The 21,185-nt window shown below is 47.7% G+C and overlaps 1 long non-coding RNA gene across 2 annotated transcripts in view; it reads right to left on the reverse strand.

Moving 5' to 3' along the window:
- The window catches only part of LOC134957575 (uncharacterized), a 50,916-nt gene that overhangs the window by 23,863 nt on the left and 5,868 nt on the right, over positions 1-21,185 (reverse strand). The gene's annotated exons all lie outside the window — the stretch shown is intronic.

Consider the following 21,185-nt stretch of genomic DNA (forward strand, 5'->3'; position numbering starts at 1 on the left):
GGGAGGGTATAAGTATTTTATAATTAAACAATTTAAAATGTTACTATTTTTGCATTTTTGTATTTACCATTTTACATTTACATTTTAATTTTGAGATTTTAGAAGTATTACGTAAATTTTATTTAAAAGATTACATTTTTAAATTTTACATTTTTTGAATACAAGCATAACATCAGGTGTGTGATGGGCCGGCTATAGGGGACGGTTGGAGGCCGGTATTTTTTTTTTTTTTTTTTTTTTTAACATTAACATTTTAATAGTTAGGGGCCCATTTATCAAATAATATTTGTGCTACACCTGCTGCAATCCCTCCATTTCTGCCCGTAGCAACATTCCCCATAGGTTTCTATGGGGGATGCGATGCTGCCCAATGTATCAATATTGGGAACGCAAAGCATTCCCAATATTGGGGGTAATTCAAAGTTGGTCGTAGATGGGCTAAATTTAGCACATCTACGATCCTATACATCTACGATCCTTTACTTTGACATGCATGGGGGACTCCCAGCACAGGGCTAGTCCGCCCCGTATGTCAGGCCCTGCTCCCCCCTACACAGGTACAGAAGCATCGCACAGCGGTGATGCTTTTGTACCTGACATGTAGCTCCCTGCCAGCGCAGCTCCTGCTAGCTGGCAGAGGGCTAACTGCCATGTCCCGGGTTGCAGCGGCTGCGTGTGATGTCACGCAGCTACTGCGGCCCGCCCACCCAACAGTCCAGACACGCCTCCATTGTTCGGACCGTGCCCCACCAATGGCCGTTGGTACGCCCCCTCCCGCCCTGCGACTGCCTCTGCCTGTCAATCAGGCGATCGCACCAGTGAGATGCTTTCTCATCTCACTGGTTGCACATGCACAGTGCACCATCGCGCAAGCGTACTGCGCATAGTTATTCAGACAGCAATCCCTGCCGATGCAGCAATGCAGTCTGAATTACCCCCATTGTCCCTCGCAGTATTGCGATGACCCATTGTAGCCTATGGGCTATGGATTGCGAAAAGTAGATCCGGCTGGGTTCCCTGGGAACCCTCCGCCGGAAATGCCGTGTGCATTGTGGTCACCCCCACAGCTACCGCAATCTTTTGATTGCGATAGCCTATTGTAGCCTATGGGCTATGGTTCGCGAAAAAGTAAATCCGTCTGGGTTCCCTGGGAATCCTCCATCTGAAATGCCTCTGTGCACGCATGCACAGTGGGCATAATTCAGATCTGTTCGCTCGCTATTTTTTACAGCACTGTGAACAGATAGACGCCACCTATAGGGGAGTGTATTTAAGCTTTGCAAGTGTGCGAACGCGTGTGCAGCCGCATTGTATAAAAACAGCTTGTGCAGTTTCTGAGTAGCTCTGACCTTACTCAGCCGCTGCGATCACTTCAGCTTATTCGAGCCCGGAATTGACGTCTGACACCCGCCCTGCAAACACTTTGAAACGCCTGCGTTTTTCCAACCACTCCCAGAAAACGGTCAGTTGCCACCCACAAACGCCCTCTTCCTGTCAATCTCCTTGCGAACGGCTGTGCGAATGGTTTCTTCGCTAGAACCAGTGCACAACAACGATCCGCTTTGTAACCGTGCAGTGCGCCTGTGCATTGCGGTGCATACACATGCGCAGTAGTTACCTGATCGCTGGGCAGCGAAAAACGCTAGCGAGCGAACAGATCTGAATTAGGCCCAGGATCCCTGTCCCTGCGGGTGCCAGGGGATACATTCACGCATATTGCAATACGATTCTGGGTGTTAAGATCCAGTCCAGATCGCATTATATGCAACCCTTGATAAATGGGCCCCTAAGTGAGTTAAAATGTATTTTTCCATCAAACCGTAACACAAAATAAGGTGTGTGATGGCCCGGCTAGAGGGGGCGGTTTGGAGGCCGGATTTTTTTTTTTTTTTTTCACATTTAAATTTTTAGTGTCCTACTATATTTTTCCATAACACAATAATAACAGAACGCAGAGTAGGCCTATCGTGGGTTAAACTACGAGGCTATATGGGGGGGGATTGTGTGAGATACACAGTTTATTTTTATCCATTTAGGGTTTTTTAGGGATGGGGTTCTAGGCTTTGCTGTACCAGAGGTGACACTGTCTGTGTAGTCACATTGCTCATTTCTTTTTATTCTAAAAGAATTTATTATAAATATTTTTATTATTTGAATAAAGTTGGTGTTTAAATGTTTTTGCTGTCAATTGTCTTTTACTTAGTTTCTCCAGGACTTTATTTCTCTCTCTCTAGCTTTTGTTCTTTATGCTGCTCCCTATACTCCTTATCTGTTCTTCCTATTCTCCCTGTCCTCCTTCTTTTGGTGAACCAGCATGCAGCGCCCCCACCGCCAGATCGCAGCCACTGCCCGTCTGACTGACTCCTCTGTCACCTGACATGGGACTGCAGCATGCTGTGGCTTGCTGGATGCGGCCAGCACTATTGCTCCCGGGGGGGTATGGCTTAGCCAGGAACTTCTAGTCAGCACTCCTTGCTTGATACGTGGCAGGCGTGTGCCCACAGCAGCCACTAACCAGGAGCGAAGCTCAGAGGTGGTTGTGGGAGCTGCCACTTGGGCTTCTCCTGTTGTAGGTTGGGTATAAAGTTTAAACAGGTTGCCGGCCACCCATAATGCAGCCAGTAGGGTGTCCCATCATGGCTGCCATTATGCTTGCTGCAGGAGCGCTAGGGGGAAAGGGCATCGGAGGCCATTTTCCCCTGAGGTTGATGACAGCCAAGTGCCAGCTACTGCTGTGCCTTCCCTCCTGACTGCAGCTGCTGTATCACTGCCTGTTTTAGACACTATGGCTGCTGCCAACCAGGCTGTATCCTCCCTGGCTACTTCTCAGCAGGCAGGATGCCCCTTACCTACCCCACACAGGCATATAGACAGGGATTCTAATGTCTGTCGGCTGGTAACCCCTAACTGTCCCAGTCAGTTGTTATGTCACCTGTTGCAGCCAAGAATACATCTTTGTCTCCTTTATTATTACATTTTATTACATTATTACATTTTATTTATAAGGCGCCACATGTGTTTTGCAGCGCCGTACAAAGGACAGTACAGGGAGACAAAACATAGCATTACAGTAAATAAATAACAGAAATAGAGTACAGGTAACAGAGCACCACACATTCTCAAGACAAAATACAGCTAAGATGTAAGTATTGAAGGAATGATCATTGTACTACTAGAGGCTGGTGGCCAAAGATGGAGATGAGCCTTTACTTGCAGGGTAAAGATGGTCTTTGAGTAGGGGAGAGCTGCGAGTGAAATGTGTCGAGACGAGGGCTTAGATTACAAGAGGAAAGAGGGCCCTGCTCTGAAGAGCTGACAATCTAGTGGGGAGGGGCGACAGACAGATGACAAGAGGTGCAGGCAAGCGGGAGTTAGCCTGATGGCAGTATGCAAGCAAAGCTGAGATGTTCAAGGCATGAGGCACAGGGGTGGAGGCGTGGCTTCAGGACTGGGTTATGCATTGGGAGGGTATGCTTTGATGAATAGGTGGATTTTTAGTGCCCGTTTGAAGCTTTGCAAGGTCGGGGAGAGTCTAATGGAGCGGGGGAGTGCGTTCCACTGAAGGGGTGCAGCACGGGCATAGTCTTGAACACGAGCATGGAAAGCAGTGACCAGGGCGGTGGAGAGGCGACAGTCATTGGTCGACTGCAGGGGGCGGGAGGGTGTATGAAGGGAGAGGAGGTTGGAGATGTAGGGAGCAGTGGAATTAGAGATGGCCTTGTATGTGAGGGTGAGGAGTTTGAAGAGGATTCTGTAGGGGAATGGGAGCCAGTGTAGATTTTGGCGAAGGGGAGTGGCAGATGTGTTGTGGCGGGAGAGGAAGATAAGCCTAGCTGCAGAGTCTAGGACAGATTGGAGGGGAGCAAGATGGGAGCAAGTGAGGCCAGTGAGGAGAACATTGCAGTAATCAAGTCGTGAGATGACCAGTGAGTGGATGATGAGTTTAGTTGCACTCTGGGAGAGATATGGCCTGATACGAGCAATGTTGCGTAGCTGGAAACGACAGGATTGTGCCAGAGCTTGGATGTGGGGTGCAAAGGAGAGGGAGGAGTCAAGAGTGACACCCAAGCAGCGGAGTTGGGGAACGGGGGAGATGGTGGTGTTGTCAACAATGATAGAGATATTGGTTGGAGGTGTTGCTCTGGATGGGGGGGGAAGATGATGAGTTCAGTTTTGTCCATGTTGAGCTTTAGAGAGCGCTCAGACATACCCCTTTCCGCTGATCAATTGACCCCGATAGTTGCCCAGATTTTGCAGGCTTTAGCAACAGCTGGTTTGCCTTCTGCTGTGCCTTTGGTTTCTCCTCTCTCTCCCGTCTCTACCGCTAATCCTGTTGCAGGGCCGTCCCCTTCGTCAGCCTGCGATGGGTCTTTTCCTTTATTTGCAGGGTCTGAGGAAGAGCTGTCAGATGATCTGGATGCTCTGGTGGATGTGGCATCTGCTAGGATGTTGGTGGGTGATCGCCCTAGGACTTTCTCCGAGTCAGTTTTAGATAGGTATGGCAGGGCTATGAAGACAGCTGCAAGGTTTGCGCAGCATGGGTAGTCAGGCACCATAGGTGTTCTAGCCAGTGTAGTAGGAAGTCGCGAACTGCATCCTATTAACACACCAAATTGTGTCCTAGGGTGCAGTGGCGCACCCAGGGGGGGGGTTTCCGAGCACCCAGTATTTTTTTTTTTATTAGCTGCATGAGTATTATTAATGGCTGTCTAGCGTCCTCTGCAGCCTGCTGTCTTCTTCCTGGTGGCACTTGTAAGTGTTTAAATAAGAATTTACTCACCGGTAATTCTATTTCTCGTAGTCCATAGTGGATGCTGGGTACTCCGTAAGGACCATGAGGTATAGACGGGCTCCGCAGGAGACTGGGCACTCTTAAAAGAAAGATTAGGTACTATATCTGGTGTGCACTGGCTCCTCCCTCTATGCCCCTCCTCCAGACCTCAGTTAGGGAAACTGTGCCCGGAAGAGCTGACATTACTAGGAAAGGATTTGGAATCCAGGGTAAGACTCATACCAGCCACACCAATCACACCGTACAACTCGTGATAACTATACCCAGTTAACAGTATGAACAATAACTGAGCCTCTCTCAACAGATGGCTCATACAATAACCCTTTAGTTAAGCAATAACTATATACATGTATTGCAGAGAGTCCGCACTTGGGACGGGCTCCCAGCATCCACTACGAGAAATAGAATTACCGGTAAGTAAATTCTTATTTTCTCTGACGTCCTAGTGGATGCTGGGTACTCCGTAAGGACCATGGGGATTATACCAAAGCTCCCAAACGGGCGGGAGAGGGCGGATGACTCTGCAGCACCGAATGAGCAACTCAAGGTCCTCCTCAGCCAGGGTATCAAACTTGTAGAATTTTGCAAAAGTGTTTGAACCCGACCAAGTAGCAGCTCGGCAAAGTTGTAAAGCCGAGACCCCTCGGGCAGCCGCCCAAGAAGAGCCCACCTTCCTCGTGGAATGGGCTTTTACTGATTTAGGATGCGGCAGTCCAGCCGCAGAATGTGCAAGCTGAATCATGCTACAGATCCAGCGAGCAATAGTCTGCTTTGAAGCAGGAGCACCCAGCTTGTTCGGTGCATGCAGGATAAATAGTGAGTCAGTTTTTCTGACTCTAGCCGTCCTGGAAACAAAGTTTCAGGGCCCGGACTACGTCCAGCAACTTGGAATCCTCCAAGTCCCTAGTAGCCGCAGGCACCACAATAGGTTGGTTCAAATGAAACGATGATACCACCTTAGGGAGAAATTGGAGACGAGTCCTCCATTCTGCCCTTTCCATATGGAAGATCAGATATGGGCTTTTACATGACAAAGCCGCCAATTCTGACACACGCCTAGTCCAAGCTAAGGCCAAAAGCATGACCACTTTCCACGTGAGATATTTTAGCTCCACGGTCTTAAGTGGCTCAAACCAGTGGGATTTTAGGAATCCAACACACGTTAAGATCCCAAGGTGCCACTGGAGGCACAAAAGGGGCTGAATATGCAGCACCCCTGTAACAACGTCCGAACTTCAGGCAGTGAAGCCAGTTCTTTTTGAGAGAAAAAGGGATAGGGCCGAAATCTTGGCCTTTATGGATCCTAATTTTAGGCCCATAGTCACTCCTGACTGTAGGAAGTGCAGGAATCGACCCCCCTGGAATTCCTCTGTAGGGCCTTCCCGGCCACACACCAAGCAACCTATTTTCGCCATATACAGTGAAAAAGTCTTGCTGTCACGTCTTTCCTAGCCTTTATCAGCGTAGGAATAACTGCATCCGGAATGCCCTTTTCCGCTAGGAACCGGCGTTCAACCGCCATGCCGTCCAACGCAACCGCGGTAAGTCTTGGATCAGACAGGATCCCTTTTGCAACATGTCCTGACTGAGAGGCAGAGGCCATGGGTCCTCTGAGAGCATTTCCGGGTACCGAGTCCTTCTTGGCCAATCCGGAGCAAAGAATATTGTTCACACTCCTCCGTTTATTACAATTCTCAGCCCTTGGGTCTGAGAGGAAGAGGAGGGAATATATAGACCGACTGGAACACCCACGGTGTTACTAGTGAGACCACAGCTATCGCCTGAGAGTCCCTTGACCCAGCGTAAAACCTTTTTTATCTTTTTATTGAGGTGGGACGCCATGTAGTCCACCTGAGGCAGTTTCCATCAATTTGCAAAACTGCGTGAAGACTTCCTGATGAAGTCACCACTTTCCCGGGTGGAGGTCGTGTCCACTCCCGGAATGAACACTGCTTACAGTGCGCTTACTTAATTCTCCGCCCAGCGAAGAATTCTGGTGGCTTCTACCCTCGCCACCCTGCTCCTTGTGCCGCCCTGGCGGTTTACATGAGCCCCTGCGGTCTGACTGGATCAGAACCGGTTGGTCGCGAAGCAGGAACTCCGCTTGACTTAGGGCGTTGTATATGGCCCTTAGTTCCAGGATATTGATGTGAAGGCAAGTCTGTTGGCTTGACCACAAACCTTGGAATTTTCTTCCCTGTGTAACTGCCCCCCACCCTCGGAGGCTTGCATCCGTGGTCACCAGGACCCAGTCCTGAATGCCGAATCTGCGGCCCTCGAGAAGGTGAGCACTCCGCAGCCACCACAGGAGAGACACCCTGGCCCTGGGGGATAGGGTGATTAACCGATGCATCTGAAGATGTGATCCGGACCACTTGTCCAGTAAGTTCCATTGTCCTTGCATGGAACCAGCCGAAGGGGATGGCCTCGTATGATGCCATCATCCTTCCCAGGACTCGAGTGCAGTGATGCACTGACACCTGTTTTGGTTTTCAATAGATTCCTGACCAGTGTCATGAGCTCCTGAGCTCTCTCTATCGGGAGATAAACCCTCTTCTGGTCTGTGTCTAGGATCATGCCTAGGCGAGGCAGATGAGCTGTAGGAACCAACTGCGACTTCGGAATATATAGAATCCAGTCGTGTTGCCGTTTCACTTCCAGAGAAGGTGATACGCTGTCCAGCAACCGCTCTCTTGATCTCGCTTTTATGAGGAGATCATCCAAGTATGTGATAATAGTGACACCTTGCTTCCGCAGGAGCACCATCATATCCGCCATTACCTTGGTGAAATTGGTAATGACAATCCCGTACCGCAATTCTGAGGTACGCCTGATGAGGTGGATAAATGGGGACACGAAGGTATGCATCCCTTATGTCCCGATTCATTTCAGGCTTGCAATGACCGCTCTTAGCGATTCCATCTTGAACCTGAACCTTTTCAGGTATATGTTCAGGGATTTTAATTCAATATGGGTCTAACCGAACCGCCTGGTTTCGGGATTATAACATGGTCGAATAATAACACCCTCTTGTTGAAGGAGGGGACCCTTGACCACCACCTGTTGAAGATACAATTTACGAATTGCAGTTAACACTGGCTCCCTCTCTTGGGGGGAAGCCCGCCGGGTCCTCGGTGAGGGGGCATCTTCTCACAGTCCAGCCTGTATCGCTGCGATACAATTTCTATTGCCCAGGGATCTAACAGGGAGTGAACCCACTTGTGGCTGAACTTACGAAGGCGTGTCCCCACCGGGCCTAGCTCCGCCTGTGGAGCCCCAGCGACATGCGGTGGATTTTTGTAAAGGCCGGGGAGGACTTCTGTTCCTGGGGACTAGCTGTGTTGTACAGCTTCTTTCCTCTGCCCCCGGCTCTGACAAGAAAGGACGCACCTCAGACTTTCTTGTTTCTTTATTCGAAAAGCTGCATTTAATAATGTCGTGCTTTCCTAGGCTGTGCAGGAATATAAGGCAAAATATCAGAATTACCAGCTATAGCTGTGGAGACCAGGCCCGAGAACCTCTCCACACAATCCTCAGCCTTCCATATGCCTCTTAAGTCGGCATCATCTGTCCAATGTATATTCTACAGGACACGTCAAGCAGAAATCGACATAGCTTTTGTCTCTAGGACCCAGTATACTCATGTCCCTTTGGGCATGCTTTATAATTATATATCTATCACTTAAGACAGCATCTTAAAATATTTATATGCATACTAGGGTCTCAATCTCTGCTGATAAGGTACCTGTCCACGCTGCCACAGCGCTATAAACCCATGCCGACACAATCGCCGGTCATGGTAGTATACTAGAATGTGCACACTATCTGCAGGATCCCTGAGAATAGCTAGTGCAAACAGGACACCCAAGGGGAAGATTCTCAACACATCCTGGCCCTAATGGGGAAAGGATACAGCCTGAGAATTCTCTTGTGGGAAGCTGCCGTCTCTTGTTTGGAGATTCCCGCTCTTTTTCTTCATGAGAGGAGGGAAATTTACCTCAGCATTCTTCCCCTTAACATGTGTACTCTCGTGTCAGGGACAGATGAGTCATCAGTGATATGCAAATCATCTTTTATTCCAATAATCATATATTGAATATCTTTTATGCCCTCTTGGCTGTAACTTTGCATTATCGTAGTCGACAGTGGAGTTAAACTCCGTGTCGATACTTTGTTATTTTGGATAGTGAGCATAGAGAGACTCTGACATAGGGACAGACCAGGGTAGATTTCCTTTCTGTTCCCTAACCTTTTGTGCAATAATTTTACCTCAGCACTTACACATATCCAAACAGGTGTCAGCGTTGTTGACGGAGACACCCTCCCACACACTTATCCGCTCTATCACCTCCTTAGAGGAGCCTTTTACCTCAGATATGTCGACACACGCGTACCGACACACCACACACACAGGGGATGCTCTATTTGAAGACAGTTCCCCCACCAGGCCCTTTGGAGAGACAGAGAGAGAGTATGCCAGCACACAACACAGCGCTATATAATACAGGGATGTACACTATACTGAGTGATTTTTCCCCTATAGCAGCTTATATACACAGTTTTGCGCCTAAATTTATGTGCCCCCCCCTCTCTTTTTTACCCTTTGTGTACCAGGATACTGCAGGGGAGAGCCTGGGGAGCTTCCTTCCAACTGAGCTGTGAAGAGAAAATGGCGCCGGTGTGCTGAGGAAGAAGGCCCGGCCCCCTCAGCGGCGGGCTTCTGTCCTTTTATGTACTTTAATGGCGGGGGTTAATGCACATATACAGTTTATCAGACTGTATTATGTGCTTTTCGCCAAGTAAGGTAATCTAATTGCTGCCCAGGGCGCCCCCCCCCAGCACCCTGCACCCATCAGTGACCGGAGTGTGTGGTGTGCTAAGGGAGCAATGGCGCACAGCTGCAGTGCTGTGCGCTACCTTAATGAAGACCGGAGTCTTCAGCCGCCGATTTTCAACTTCTCTTCGTTCTTCTGGCTCTGCAAGGGGGACGGCGGCGCGGCTCCGGGACCGGACGACCGAGGACTGGGCCTGTGTTCGATCCCTCTGGAGCTAATGGTGTCCAGTAGCCTTAGAAGCCCAAGCTAGCTGCAAGCAGGTAGGTTCGCTTCTCTCCCCTCAGTCCCACGTAGCAGTGAGTCTGTTGCCAGCAGATCTCACTGAAAATAAAAAACCTAACAAATACTTTCTTTTCTAGGAAGCTCAGGAGAGCCCCTAGGGTGCATCCAGCTCTGGCCGGGCACAGATACTAACTGAGGTCTGGAGGAGGGGCATAGAGGGAGGAGCCAGTGCACACCAGATATAGTACCTAATCTTTTTTAAGAGTGCCCAGTCTCCTGCGGAGCCCGTCTATACCCCATGGTCCTTACGGAGTACCCAGCATCCACTAGGACGTCAGAGAAATAAAAGTTTACTTTATTTTAATTATAGTACATGTATATCCATGTCCATACATATATACACATGTATATACATACACACATATAAACACACACACATATGATATATATACGTGTACTGTATGTGTGTATATATGTATGCATGTTTAATATGTATATATATATACACACACACACACACACACACACACACAGACACTAGTTTTACGGACCCAGCATATACTGGGTCACCTTAGTCCCCTCCCCCGTGATTGGCTCCACCCAGTTCTGGAAACCCCCCCATGCAAATCCTGCGTTTGCCACTGGGGTGGATCACTGTGACAATACAGCTGTATTATACAGTTTACACCCCAGAATTGTGCATTCCTTTATATTGATGTCTTTGTGCTCACAGCAAGGCGAGGAAGTAGATCAGGGAAGCTAAGAGCAAAACCAATGTGACTTAGACATTATTTAAGTCCTGTTCTGATTGGCTTGCCGGTTTTTACAGCTTTGCTGCTTGCTATCTTCTGCTGCTTTTCACAGTTGCAGTGCTCTGAGGTGCATTACACCCGTGTCAGGATCCTGGCCCCTGGCAATGTTATGTAAGGATTCAGTGTGATATGCCGGCTAATGGGATGTCGGCTGTCAGGATCCCAACAGTGGCATCCCGCCAGCCACAATACCAGCAGCGAGTCTCCTCACAGGCTCACCGCGCTCACCACGCTTCGGGTCCTGTGCACGGGTTCTGTTCTCCCTTGGGTGGTGGCGTGGACCCACCACCCAAGTAGGAATCCCGGGCGCAGGCATTTTAGCAGCTGTGGGGATTCCAGCGTCAGGATCCTGAATGCCGGGATCCTGACAGTCGGTATATTAGCTACATCCCATCTCCATACTGTCTACATAATGAGTGTCTACCATCTGACCGCATCCCCTCTCATCCCTACACCTGATATGCAGCTCTGTAATGGAAACTACATCACTGATCACCTCCAACAGTGGTGGCTGGGGGCTTCACATGGCTCAAGGAGGTTTTAAAATACTTGAATTTTCCTTTGTTTTCTTCTGTCAGGAACAGACAGGATGAAGAGAAGAGCACGTTCCCTGGTTTTCACACAGGACTCCTGACTTTGGATTTGGGGATAGTGGATGTAATTCTCAGTATGTGTCACTGACAGCTGCACAGTACCACTTGTGTAATCCTTTGTAAAGCATGTAATTCTTAGTATATGTCACTGACCGCTCTACCACGGCACTTCTATAATGCTGTATACTGGATGTAATTCTCTCTATACAGTACTACTACAGAAGTGCTCCCTATAATATATTGTATTTACATCAAGTGCCATGGATGCGGGGGACTGCCACAAAAAATTGTGAGCCCCCTGCAAGGCAAGTGTGATTTTACTCTGTTATATACATGAGGAAAGGGGTGAAAGGAGCACGAGGGGACACCAGCTTATTCACTATTACATATGGTTCTAGAGGCATTACATATTATACTTTATTTTTAAAAAGAATTTGAGGGAGATTGGGAAAGCAGCACCTATGAGCGCAGTGTTGCAGTGGACGTGTGCTGGCCCGCCAGAGCATTGCTGCATTGTAGCTCAGTAACATCTACTTGTTGATGAAAAGACACTGATACATTTCATCTCTTATTCATGTATTGTGTTCTACTCACATGTGGTTCCACATAACAGGCCACAAGAAACCTTATTTGAACATTCATCTAGCCATAGTGATCATTGTGCCTAATAACCAATGCAAGGACCTGCCACTGATCATCCCATTTTATAGATACACTATGTAGACAAAAATGATTGGACACTGACAGCAAATAGATCAACCAGATTTTACTGATGTCAGTACTTTGGGGAGGTGGTTGTTAGATAGACAGTTAAAAGGTCGACAGTCAATAGGTCGACACCATAGGGTTGACAGTCAAAAGGTCGACATGAAAAAGGTTGACATTTTTTAGGGTTTTTTATCATGTTTTTACAACTTTTGCTGCATTTACTATCCATGTCACAAACTATTACCTTTAGTAACCCCAAGCGTCGCGAGCAAAGCGAGACCACAATGGGACGCATTTCAATGGATTTGGTTGAAATATGTTTAAAAATGCAAAACAGCACAAGAAAGAGTAACTTTTTTGTCAACCTTTTTCCATGTCGATCTTTTGACCCTGTCGACCGTCTCTACCTATTGAATGTCAACTTTTTAACAGTCTATCTAACAGACCACACCCTTCTTGGCAAACTGTCCACAAGTTCCTGGACAACAGCAGGTGGTTTTGCCATTCCGTCTTAAGTATAATGACCAACTGTGACAATGAATAAGGTCAAGTTGGTCTAAAACGCACCCGTTACTCCAATTCCACCCAGAGGTTCTCAGTGTGGTTAAGATCTGGACTCTGAGCTGGCCAGTGCATCCGGGCTGCTGAATTTTGTGTATGCCAGTCAAGCACCACTCTGGAAACATGACATTGCGCAGCCTTCCCAAACTGTGTTAGCTACTTAGCTCCTTTCCGGCAAGCCATTTCATTAGCAAATGATCTAACCAGTGCCCCTCTACCTGTTTTATACATTCACAAACACATGTCTGCTGCAGGAGCACACCATACCTCCCAACATGACCCTCTCCAGGAGGGACACAATGCTCTGCTTCTGGATTTTTCTCTTCATGTATGATTGTCGGCACCTGTTTTGAACAGGTTAGTGGATAAGAAAGGTGTTTCAGAACAGGTGATGGCAATCATAAATTAAGAGGGAAGTCCAGAAGCAGAGCATTCTGTCCCTCCTGGAGAGGGTCATGTTGGGAGGTATGAGCACACCATTTCACTTGGCGGGAAATCACTTTTGTCTACATAGCGTAGCTAATTTATTTTTATACCAAGTACATAACAGCTATATAATGTAAGGTGCAATCAGGGAAATTGCGAGACAGCTAGACTATTCAGGGAGTTAGGGAGATTGCTGCTATTTCAGGGAGTCTCCCTGACATTCAGGGAGAGTTGGCAAGTACGGTATGTATATATAGAGACTACCAGTATTCGGGCTAGCTGCACATGGAGAGGGGCGGGGTGAGCTAGGATCTCCGTGTGACCAGACCGGGTTTGGAAACCGCCCACTTGCTATGACTCTTGCTAGACACCGCTGATGATTAGTGAGACTTGGAGGCGGTAACGGAGACCCAACAGCATTTTGGAGGTAATCTCCCTAATAGGGGAATCCCACGCTGACCACGGAGCCTGCAATTGGTGGTATAATTATTTATATTTCAGTTGTTACAACCAGTGAGAAAAGAACATTGAACGAACTGCATTTCATTGTTAGGTGAACTGAATGACTTGTGGCCATTACTGGAAGACTTTCTGCAGCATAATTCTAATTGAATCTATTTTATTATATTATTTACCTGTAAGAGTGGTGAATTATAGTGCTAGTGATTATAGTTTAATGTATGACTACTGTTAATAAATACTGTATTGTAAGGAGAAGCCTTGTATGATTAAACAAAAGCAAAAAAAAAAAAAAAAGATAAACTATATGTTTATTAATTAGAGATGTGCGCTGTACTAATTGTGCTGGATCTATATTTGGATTTGGCTCTGATTCGTCATCCGGTTTTGGATTTAGATTTGCCAAACCACCGGGAATGAATCTGGATTTTTTTCCCAAAATTGACAAAAAAAAGCTAAAAATCACATAATTTGGGCCTTTTTTCCCTAGAGTATTATTATCTTCAATAACATTAATCACCAGTCAGTTATGACCACTTCACAGCTCACAATATAGGGTCTAAATCAGACTGGATCGTGGTAGCGGCAGCGATCGCAGTCTGAAGACCCTTTGAGTAGTGCGCTTGCGCATCCCGGGAGCCCAGTGAGATGCTGACAGCATCTCTGGGTATGATCGCCTCTGACTGATTGACAGGCAGAGGCGGTTGTCGGGTGGGAGGGGGCATGCCATCGGTGTTAGAACGCCGCTGGCGGGGCACGGTCGGAACGCAGGCATGTCCGGACATCACACGCAGCCGCTGCGACCCGGGACACTGCAGTTAGCCCCCTGCCAGCGTGCAAGAGCTGCGCTGGCAGGGAGTTACTCAGAGGGTGTAAAACTTTTGCACCATTGCGGGAGGGGGGGTGACGCCCAGCACAGGGCTAGTCCGCCCTGCATGTCTGAGAAACTGATTGTAGCACATCTACAATCAGATCTGATTTAGGCCCATACGGGGTAATTCAGACCTGATCGTAGCAGCAAATTTGTTAGTAGTTGGGTAAAACCATGTGCACTGCAGGTGGGGTAGATATAACGTGCAGAGAGAGTAAGATTTGGGTGGGTTATGTTGTTTCTGTGCAGGGCAAATACTGTCTGCTTTATTTTTAAACTGCAATTTAGATTTCAGTTTGAACATATTCCACCCAAATCTAACTCTCTCTGCACATGTTACATCTGCCCCCCCCCCCCCCCCCCCCTGAATTACCCCATAGTTTGGTGCAATGGGTGATTTGGTGTAATAGGTAATTTGGTATAATGGGTGATTTTGATCATTGTATGGATTGGTTATAAGTGGGAAATACTATCTTTGTACTTGTTTTGTGATCATTCAGTCCAAAATATGTAACTGCAATGTGGAAAATTTGCTATTTCAATGGAGTAAAATGACAGTGTAACTTGGAGGTGTCCCCCTCACTTGTGAGAGTTCCCATATTACTGTACACATAAATTGGGTAATTGTTTTTCATCCTCTATCAATGTGTCATTAATCCACAATTTAAATGGAATTCTGACTGGGCGTCCAGCTGTGGGTAAGAAACAATTACTGAGTTACAATTTTGAATACATGTAAGAAAATTCATAAGGCAAAGTGGCTGAATGTAGGTGCCTGCCTGTCTCAAAACTTTCCCAAGGGTTATTAACACACGCGCATGCAGAGGGGGTTTCCGAGTACCTGGAAACCCCCCGACCGCCGATCTATCAGTGCACTGCTGACCGATATATATTTTGTAAATGGAGGCGCTCCGGCCGCTGTATTTAACGTGGCTTCGGCAGCTGCCTCCTTACAGTGTCACTTGGAGGCTGGCCGTTGGCCGCATGCAGGGGGAGCGGCAGCGCACACTCAGCTCCTCTCAGGCAGTGCTTGCTTAGAGACTGCTGTGGGAGGCGCAGGGTAGCAGCCGGGTGAGTCACATACCGATTACCGATTCCTGGAGGGGGTTCGGGGGGAGGTTGTGCTTTCAGTTATTGGTGTGTATTTGTCTTTGCTATGTTTATGTATGCTGTGTGTTTGGGGGGGAGAGGCAGTTTTTTTCCCTCTTATTGGTGTGTGTGTGCCTCTGCTGTGTGTGTGTGTTTATACTGTATGTGTATGTAAGCTATGTGTGTTTGTGCATACCTCCCAACTGTCCCAATTTTGGCGGGACAGTCCCGTGTTTCACGGTCTGTCCCGCTGTCCCACCCTGCGGGTCACAGTGTTCCGCGGGTGGGGGGGAGATCCCCCCTGTCACTCGCTGCTCTAATTAGATGCGCACAGCATCTATTCGTGGCAGAGAGGGACAGGGGGCATGGCCAGCAGCTCTCTGTGCCGTCCATGCCCCCATAATGACAAAAACAGGGAGTGGCTTGAGATCGCGGCACTTGCTGTGAGGCCCCGCCCATTTTCAATAGGCCAGATCCCTAATTTTTAGCAGATGTCCCTCTTCACTTATCAGAAAAGTTGGGAGGTATGGTTTGTGCTACTGTATGTTATCAATGGTGGCTGCCACTCAAAGACAGTTCCACAATGTAGCACTTGGGTGCCCACAGATAAGATACGTTAATATAAAAAAAAAAAATGGGACTGCGGCACTCACGGGACTTAGTATGTGAGGTATCCATAAAGATGCTCAGCGTCATCCACACGGTCTCCCATTAATATGTAGTTAATATTTCATTTATATCAGGATTATAAGTGTACATTCTTACCTTATATAACCAAAGGCACCCGGTGTTGAGACTAGAGATGAGCGCCTGAAATTTTTCGGGTTTTGTGTTTTGGTTTTGGGTTCGGTTCCGCGGCCGTGTTTTGGGTTCGACCGCGTTTTGGCAAAACCTCACCGAATTTTTTTTGTCGGATTCGGGTGTGTTTTGGATTCGGGTGTTTTTTTCAAAAAACCCTAAAAAACAGCTTAAATCATAGAATTTGGGGGTCATTTTGATCCCACAGTATTATTAACCTCAAAAACCATAATTTCCACTCATTTTCAGTCTATTCTGAACACCTCACAATATTATTTTTAGTCCTAAAATTTGCACCGAGGTCGATGGATGACTAAGCTAAGCGACCCTAGTGGCTGACACAAACACCGGGCCCATCTAGGAGTGGCACTGCAGTGTCACGCAGGATGGCCCTTCCAAAAAACACTCCCCAAACAGCACATGACGCAAAGAAGAAAAAAAGAGGCGCAATGAGGTAGCTGTGTGAGTAAGCTAAGCGACCCTAGTGGCCGACACAAACACCTGGCCCATCTAGGAGTGGCACTGCAGTGTCACGCAGGATGGCCCTTCCAAAAAACACTCCCCAAACAGCACATGACGCAAAAGAAAAAAAAGAGGCGCAATGAGGTAGCTGTGTGAGTAAGCTAAGCGACCCTAGTGGCCGACACAAACACCTGGCCCATCTAGGAGTGGCACTGCAGTGTCACGCAGGATGGCCCTTCCAAAAAACACTCCCCAAACAGCACATGATGCAAAGAAAAAAAGAGGCGCAATGAGGTAGCTGTGTGAGTAAGCTAAGCGACCCTAGTGGCCGACACAAACACCTGGCCCATCTAGGAGTGGCACTGCAGTGTCACGCAGGATGGCCCTTCCAAAAAACACTCCCCAAACAGCACATGACGCAAAGAAAAATGAAAGAAAAAAGAGGTGCAAGATGGAATTGTCCTTGGGCCCTCCCACCCACCCTTATGTTGTATAAACAGGACATGCACACTTTAACCAACCCATCATTTCAGTGACAGGGTCTGCCACACGACTGTGACTGAAATGACGGGTTGGTTTGGACCCCCACCGAAAAAGAAGCAATTAATCTCTCCTTGCACAAACTGGCTCTACAGAGGCAAGATGTCCACCTCATCATCATCCTCCGATATATCACCGTGTACATCCCGCTCCTCACAGATTATCAATTCGTCCCCACTGGAATCCACCATCTCAGCTCCCTGTGTACTTTGTGGAGGCAATTGCTGCTGGTCAATGTCTCCACGGAGGAATTGATTATAATTCATTTTAATGAACATCATCTTCTCCACATTTTCTGGAAGTAACCTCGTACGCCGATTGCTGACAAGGTGAGCGGCGACACTAAACACTCTTTCGGAGTACACACTTGTGGGAGGGTTGGTTCTATATCGGAGGGGCTGAAGGGACCTTGTGACGTATTGAGGGGAGGAGCTACGGGCGAACAGGGTACCCGAAAAGTACCCTCGCGGGCTCGCTTCGCTCGCCACCTAATTACTAAAGGTAATAGTTGGTGGCGTGGATAGTAGAGGAACTATCCCGCTGGCCTAGCTCCTCCCCCTTGCAGCGTAACTCCTCCCCCTTACGGAAAAGGTCCCTTAGCCCACTTGATTCTAGCATCTACCCTTGTGGGAGGGCAACTTAGGTAGAATAAAGCCAGTTTGTGCAAGGGCCTCCAAATTGCCTCTTTTTCCTGCCAGTATAAGTACGGACTGTCTGACGTGCCTACTTGGATGCGGTCACTCATATAATCCTCCACCATTCTTTCAATGGTGAGAGAATCATATGCAGTGACAGTAGACGACATGTCCGTAATCGTTGTCAGGTCCTTCAGTCCGGACCAGATGTCAGCATCAGCAGTCGCTCCAGACTGCCCTGCATCACCGCCAGCGGGTGGGCTCGGAATTCTGAGCCTTTTCCTCGCACCCCCAGTTGCGGGAGAATGTGAAGGAGGAGATGTTGACAGGTCGCGTTCCGCTTGACTTGACAATTTTGTCACCAGCAGGTCTTTGAACCCCAGCAGACTTGTGTCTGCCGGAAAGAGAGATCCAAGGTAGGTTTTAAATCTAGGATCGAGCACGGTGGCCAAAATGTAGTGCTCGGATTTCAACAGATTGACCACCCGTGAATCCTTGTTAAGCGAATTAAGGGCTCCATCCACAAGTCCCACATGCCTAGCGGAATCGCTCCCTTTTAGCTCCTCCTTCAATGCCTCCAGCTTCTTCTGCAAAAGCCTGATGAGGGGAATGACCTGACTCAGGCTGGCAGTGTCTGAACTGACTTCACGTGTGGCAAGTTCAAAAGGTTGCAGAACCTTGCACAACGTTGAAATCATTCTCCACTGCGCTTGAGACAGGTGCATTCCACCTCCTATATCGTGCTCAATTGTATAGGCTTGAATGGCCTTTTGCTGCTCCTCCAACCTCTGAAGCATATAGAGGGTTGAATTCCACCTCGTTACCACTTCTTGCTTCAGATGATGGCAGGGCAGGTTCAGGCGTTTTTGGTGGTGCTCCAGTCTTCTGTACGTGGTGCCTGTACGCCGAAAGTGTCCCGCAATTCTTCTGGCCACCGACAGCATCTCTTGCACGCCCCTGTCGTTTTTTAAAAAATTCTGCACCACCAAATTCAAGGTATGTGCAAAACATGGGACGTGCTGGAATTTGCCCATATTTAATGCACACACAATATTGCTGGCGTTGTCCGATGCCACAAATCCACAGGAGAGTCCAATTGGGGTAAGCCATTCCGTGATGATCTTCCTCAGTTGCCGTAAGAGGTTTTCAGCTGTGTGCGTATTCTGGAAACCGGTGATACAAAGCGTAGCCTGCCTAGGAAAGAGTTGGCGTTTGCGAGATGCTGCTACTGGTGCCGCCGCTGCTGTTCTTGCGGCGGGAGTCCATACATCTACCCAGTGGGCTGTCACAGTCATATAGTCCTGACCCTGCCCTGCTCCACTTGTCCACATGTCCGTGGTTAAGTGGACATTGGGTACAACTGCATTTTTTAGGACACTGGTGAGTCTTTTTCTGACGTCCGTGTACATTCTCGGTATCGCCTGCCTAGAGAAGTGGAACCTAGATGGTATTTGGTAACGGGGGCACACTACCTCAAGAAATTGTCTAGTTCCCTGTGAACTAACGGCGGATACCGGACGCACGTCTAACACCAACATAGTTGTCAAGGCCTCAGTTATCTGCTTTGCAACAGGATGACTGCTGTGATATTTCATCTTCCTCGCAAAGGACTGTTGGACAGTCAATTGCTTGGTGGAAGTAGTAAAAGTGGGCTTACGACTTCCCCTCTGGGATGACCATCGACTCCCAGCAGCAACAGCAGCGCCAGCAGCAGTAGGCGTTACACGCAAGGATGCATCGGAGGAATCCCAGGCAGGAGAGGACTCGTCAGAATTGCCAGTGACATGGCCTGCAGGACTATTGGCATTCCTGGGGAAGGAGGAAATTGACACTGAGGGAGTTGGTGGGGTGGTTTGCGTGAGCTTGGTTACAAGAGGAAGGGATTTACTGGTCAGTGGACTTCTTCCGCTGTCGCCCAAAGTTTTTGAACTTGTCACTGACTTATTATGAATGCGCTGCAGGTGACGTATAAGGGAGGATGTTCCGAGGTGGTTAACGTCCTTACCCCTACTTATTACAGCTTGACAAAGGCAACACACGGCTTGATAAATGTTGTCCGCTTTTCTGTTGAAATACTTCCACACCGAAGAGCTGATTTTTTTGGTATTTTCACCAGGCATGTCAACGGCCCTATTCCTCCCACGGACAACAGGTGTCTCCCCGGGTGCCTGACTTAAACAAACCACCTCACCATCAGAATCCTCCTTGTCAATTTCCTCCCCAGCAACACCCATATCCTCCTCATCCTGGTGTACTTCAACACTGACATCTTCAATCTGACTATCAGGAACTGGACTGCGGGTGCTCCTTCCAGCACTTGCAGGGGGCGTGCAAATGGTGGAAGGCGCATGCTCTTCACGTCCAGTGTTGGGAAGGTCAGGCATCGCAACCGACACAATTGGACTCTCCTTGTGGATTTGGGATTTCGAAGAACGCACAGTTCTTTGCTGTGCTTTTGCCAGCTTGAGTCTTTTCATTTTTCTAGCGAGAGGCTGAGTGCTTCCATCCTCATGTGAAGCTGAACCACTAGCCATGAACATAGGCCAGGGCCTCAGCCGTTCCTTGCCACTCCGTGTGGTAAATGGCATATTGGCAAGTTTACGCTTCTCCTCCGACAATTTTATTTTAGATTTTGGAGTCCTTTTTTTACTGATATTTGGTGTTTTGGATTTTACATGCTCTGTACTATGACATTGGGCATCGGCCTTGGCAGACGACGTTGCTGGCATTTCATCGTCTCGGCCATGACTAGTGGCAGCAGCTTCAGCACGAGGTGGAAGTGGATCTTGATCTTTCCCTAATTTTGGAACCTCAACATTTTTGTTCTCCATATTTTAATAGGCACAACTAAAAGGCACCTCAGGTAAACAATGGAGATGGATGGATACTAGTATACTTATGGATGGACGAGCGACTGCCGACACAGAGGTAGCTACAGCCGTGGACTACCGTACTGTGTCTGCTGCTAATATAGACTGGATGATAATGAGATGAAATTTATATTATATATATATATATATATATATATATATATATATATATATATATATATATATATATATATATATCTCACTAGTACTGCAGCCGGACAGGTATATATATTTATTATGTAATGACTGATGACGGACCTGCTGGACACTGTCAGCTCAGCAGCACCGCAGACTGCTACAGTAAGCTACTATAGTAGTATGTATCAAGAAGAAAAAAAAAAAAAAAAAAACACGGGTAGGTGGTATACAATTATATATATATATATATATATATATATATATATATATATATATATATATATATATATATATATATATATATATATATTAAACTGGTGGTGATTAATTAAACTGGTGGTCAGGTCACTGGTCACACTATCAGCAACTTGCAA

The sequence above is a fragment of the Pseudophryne corroboree genome, chromosome 9 (genome assembly GCF_028390025.1).
Source record: "Pseudophryne corroboree isolate aPseCor3 chromosome 9, aPseCor3.hap2, whole genome shotgun sequence".
NCBI lineage: Eukaryota > Metazoa > Chordata > Amphibia > Anura > Myobatrachidae > Pseudophryne > Pseudophryne corroboree.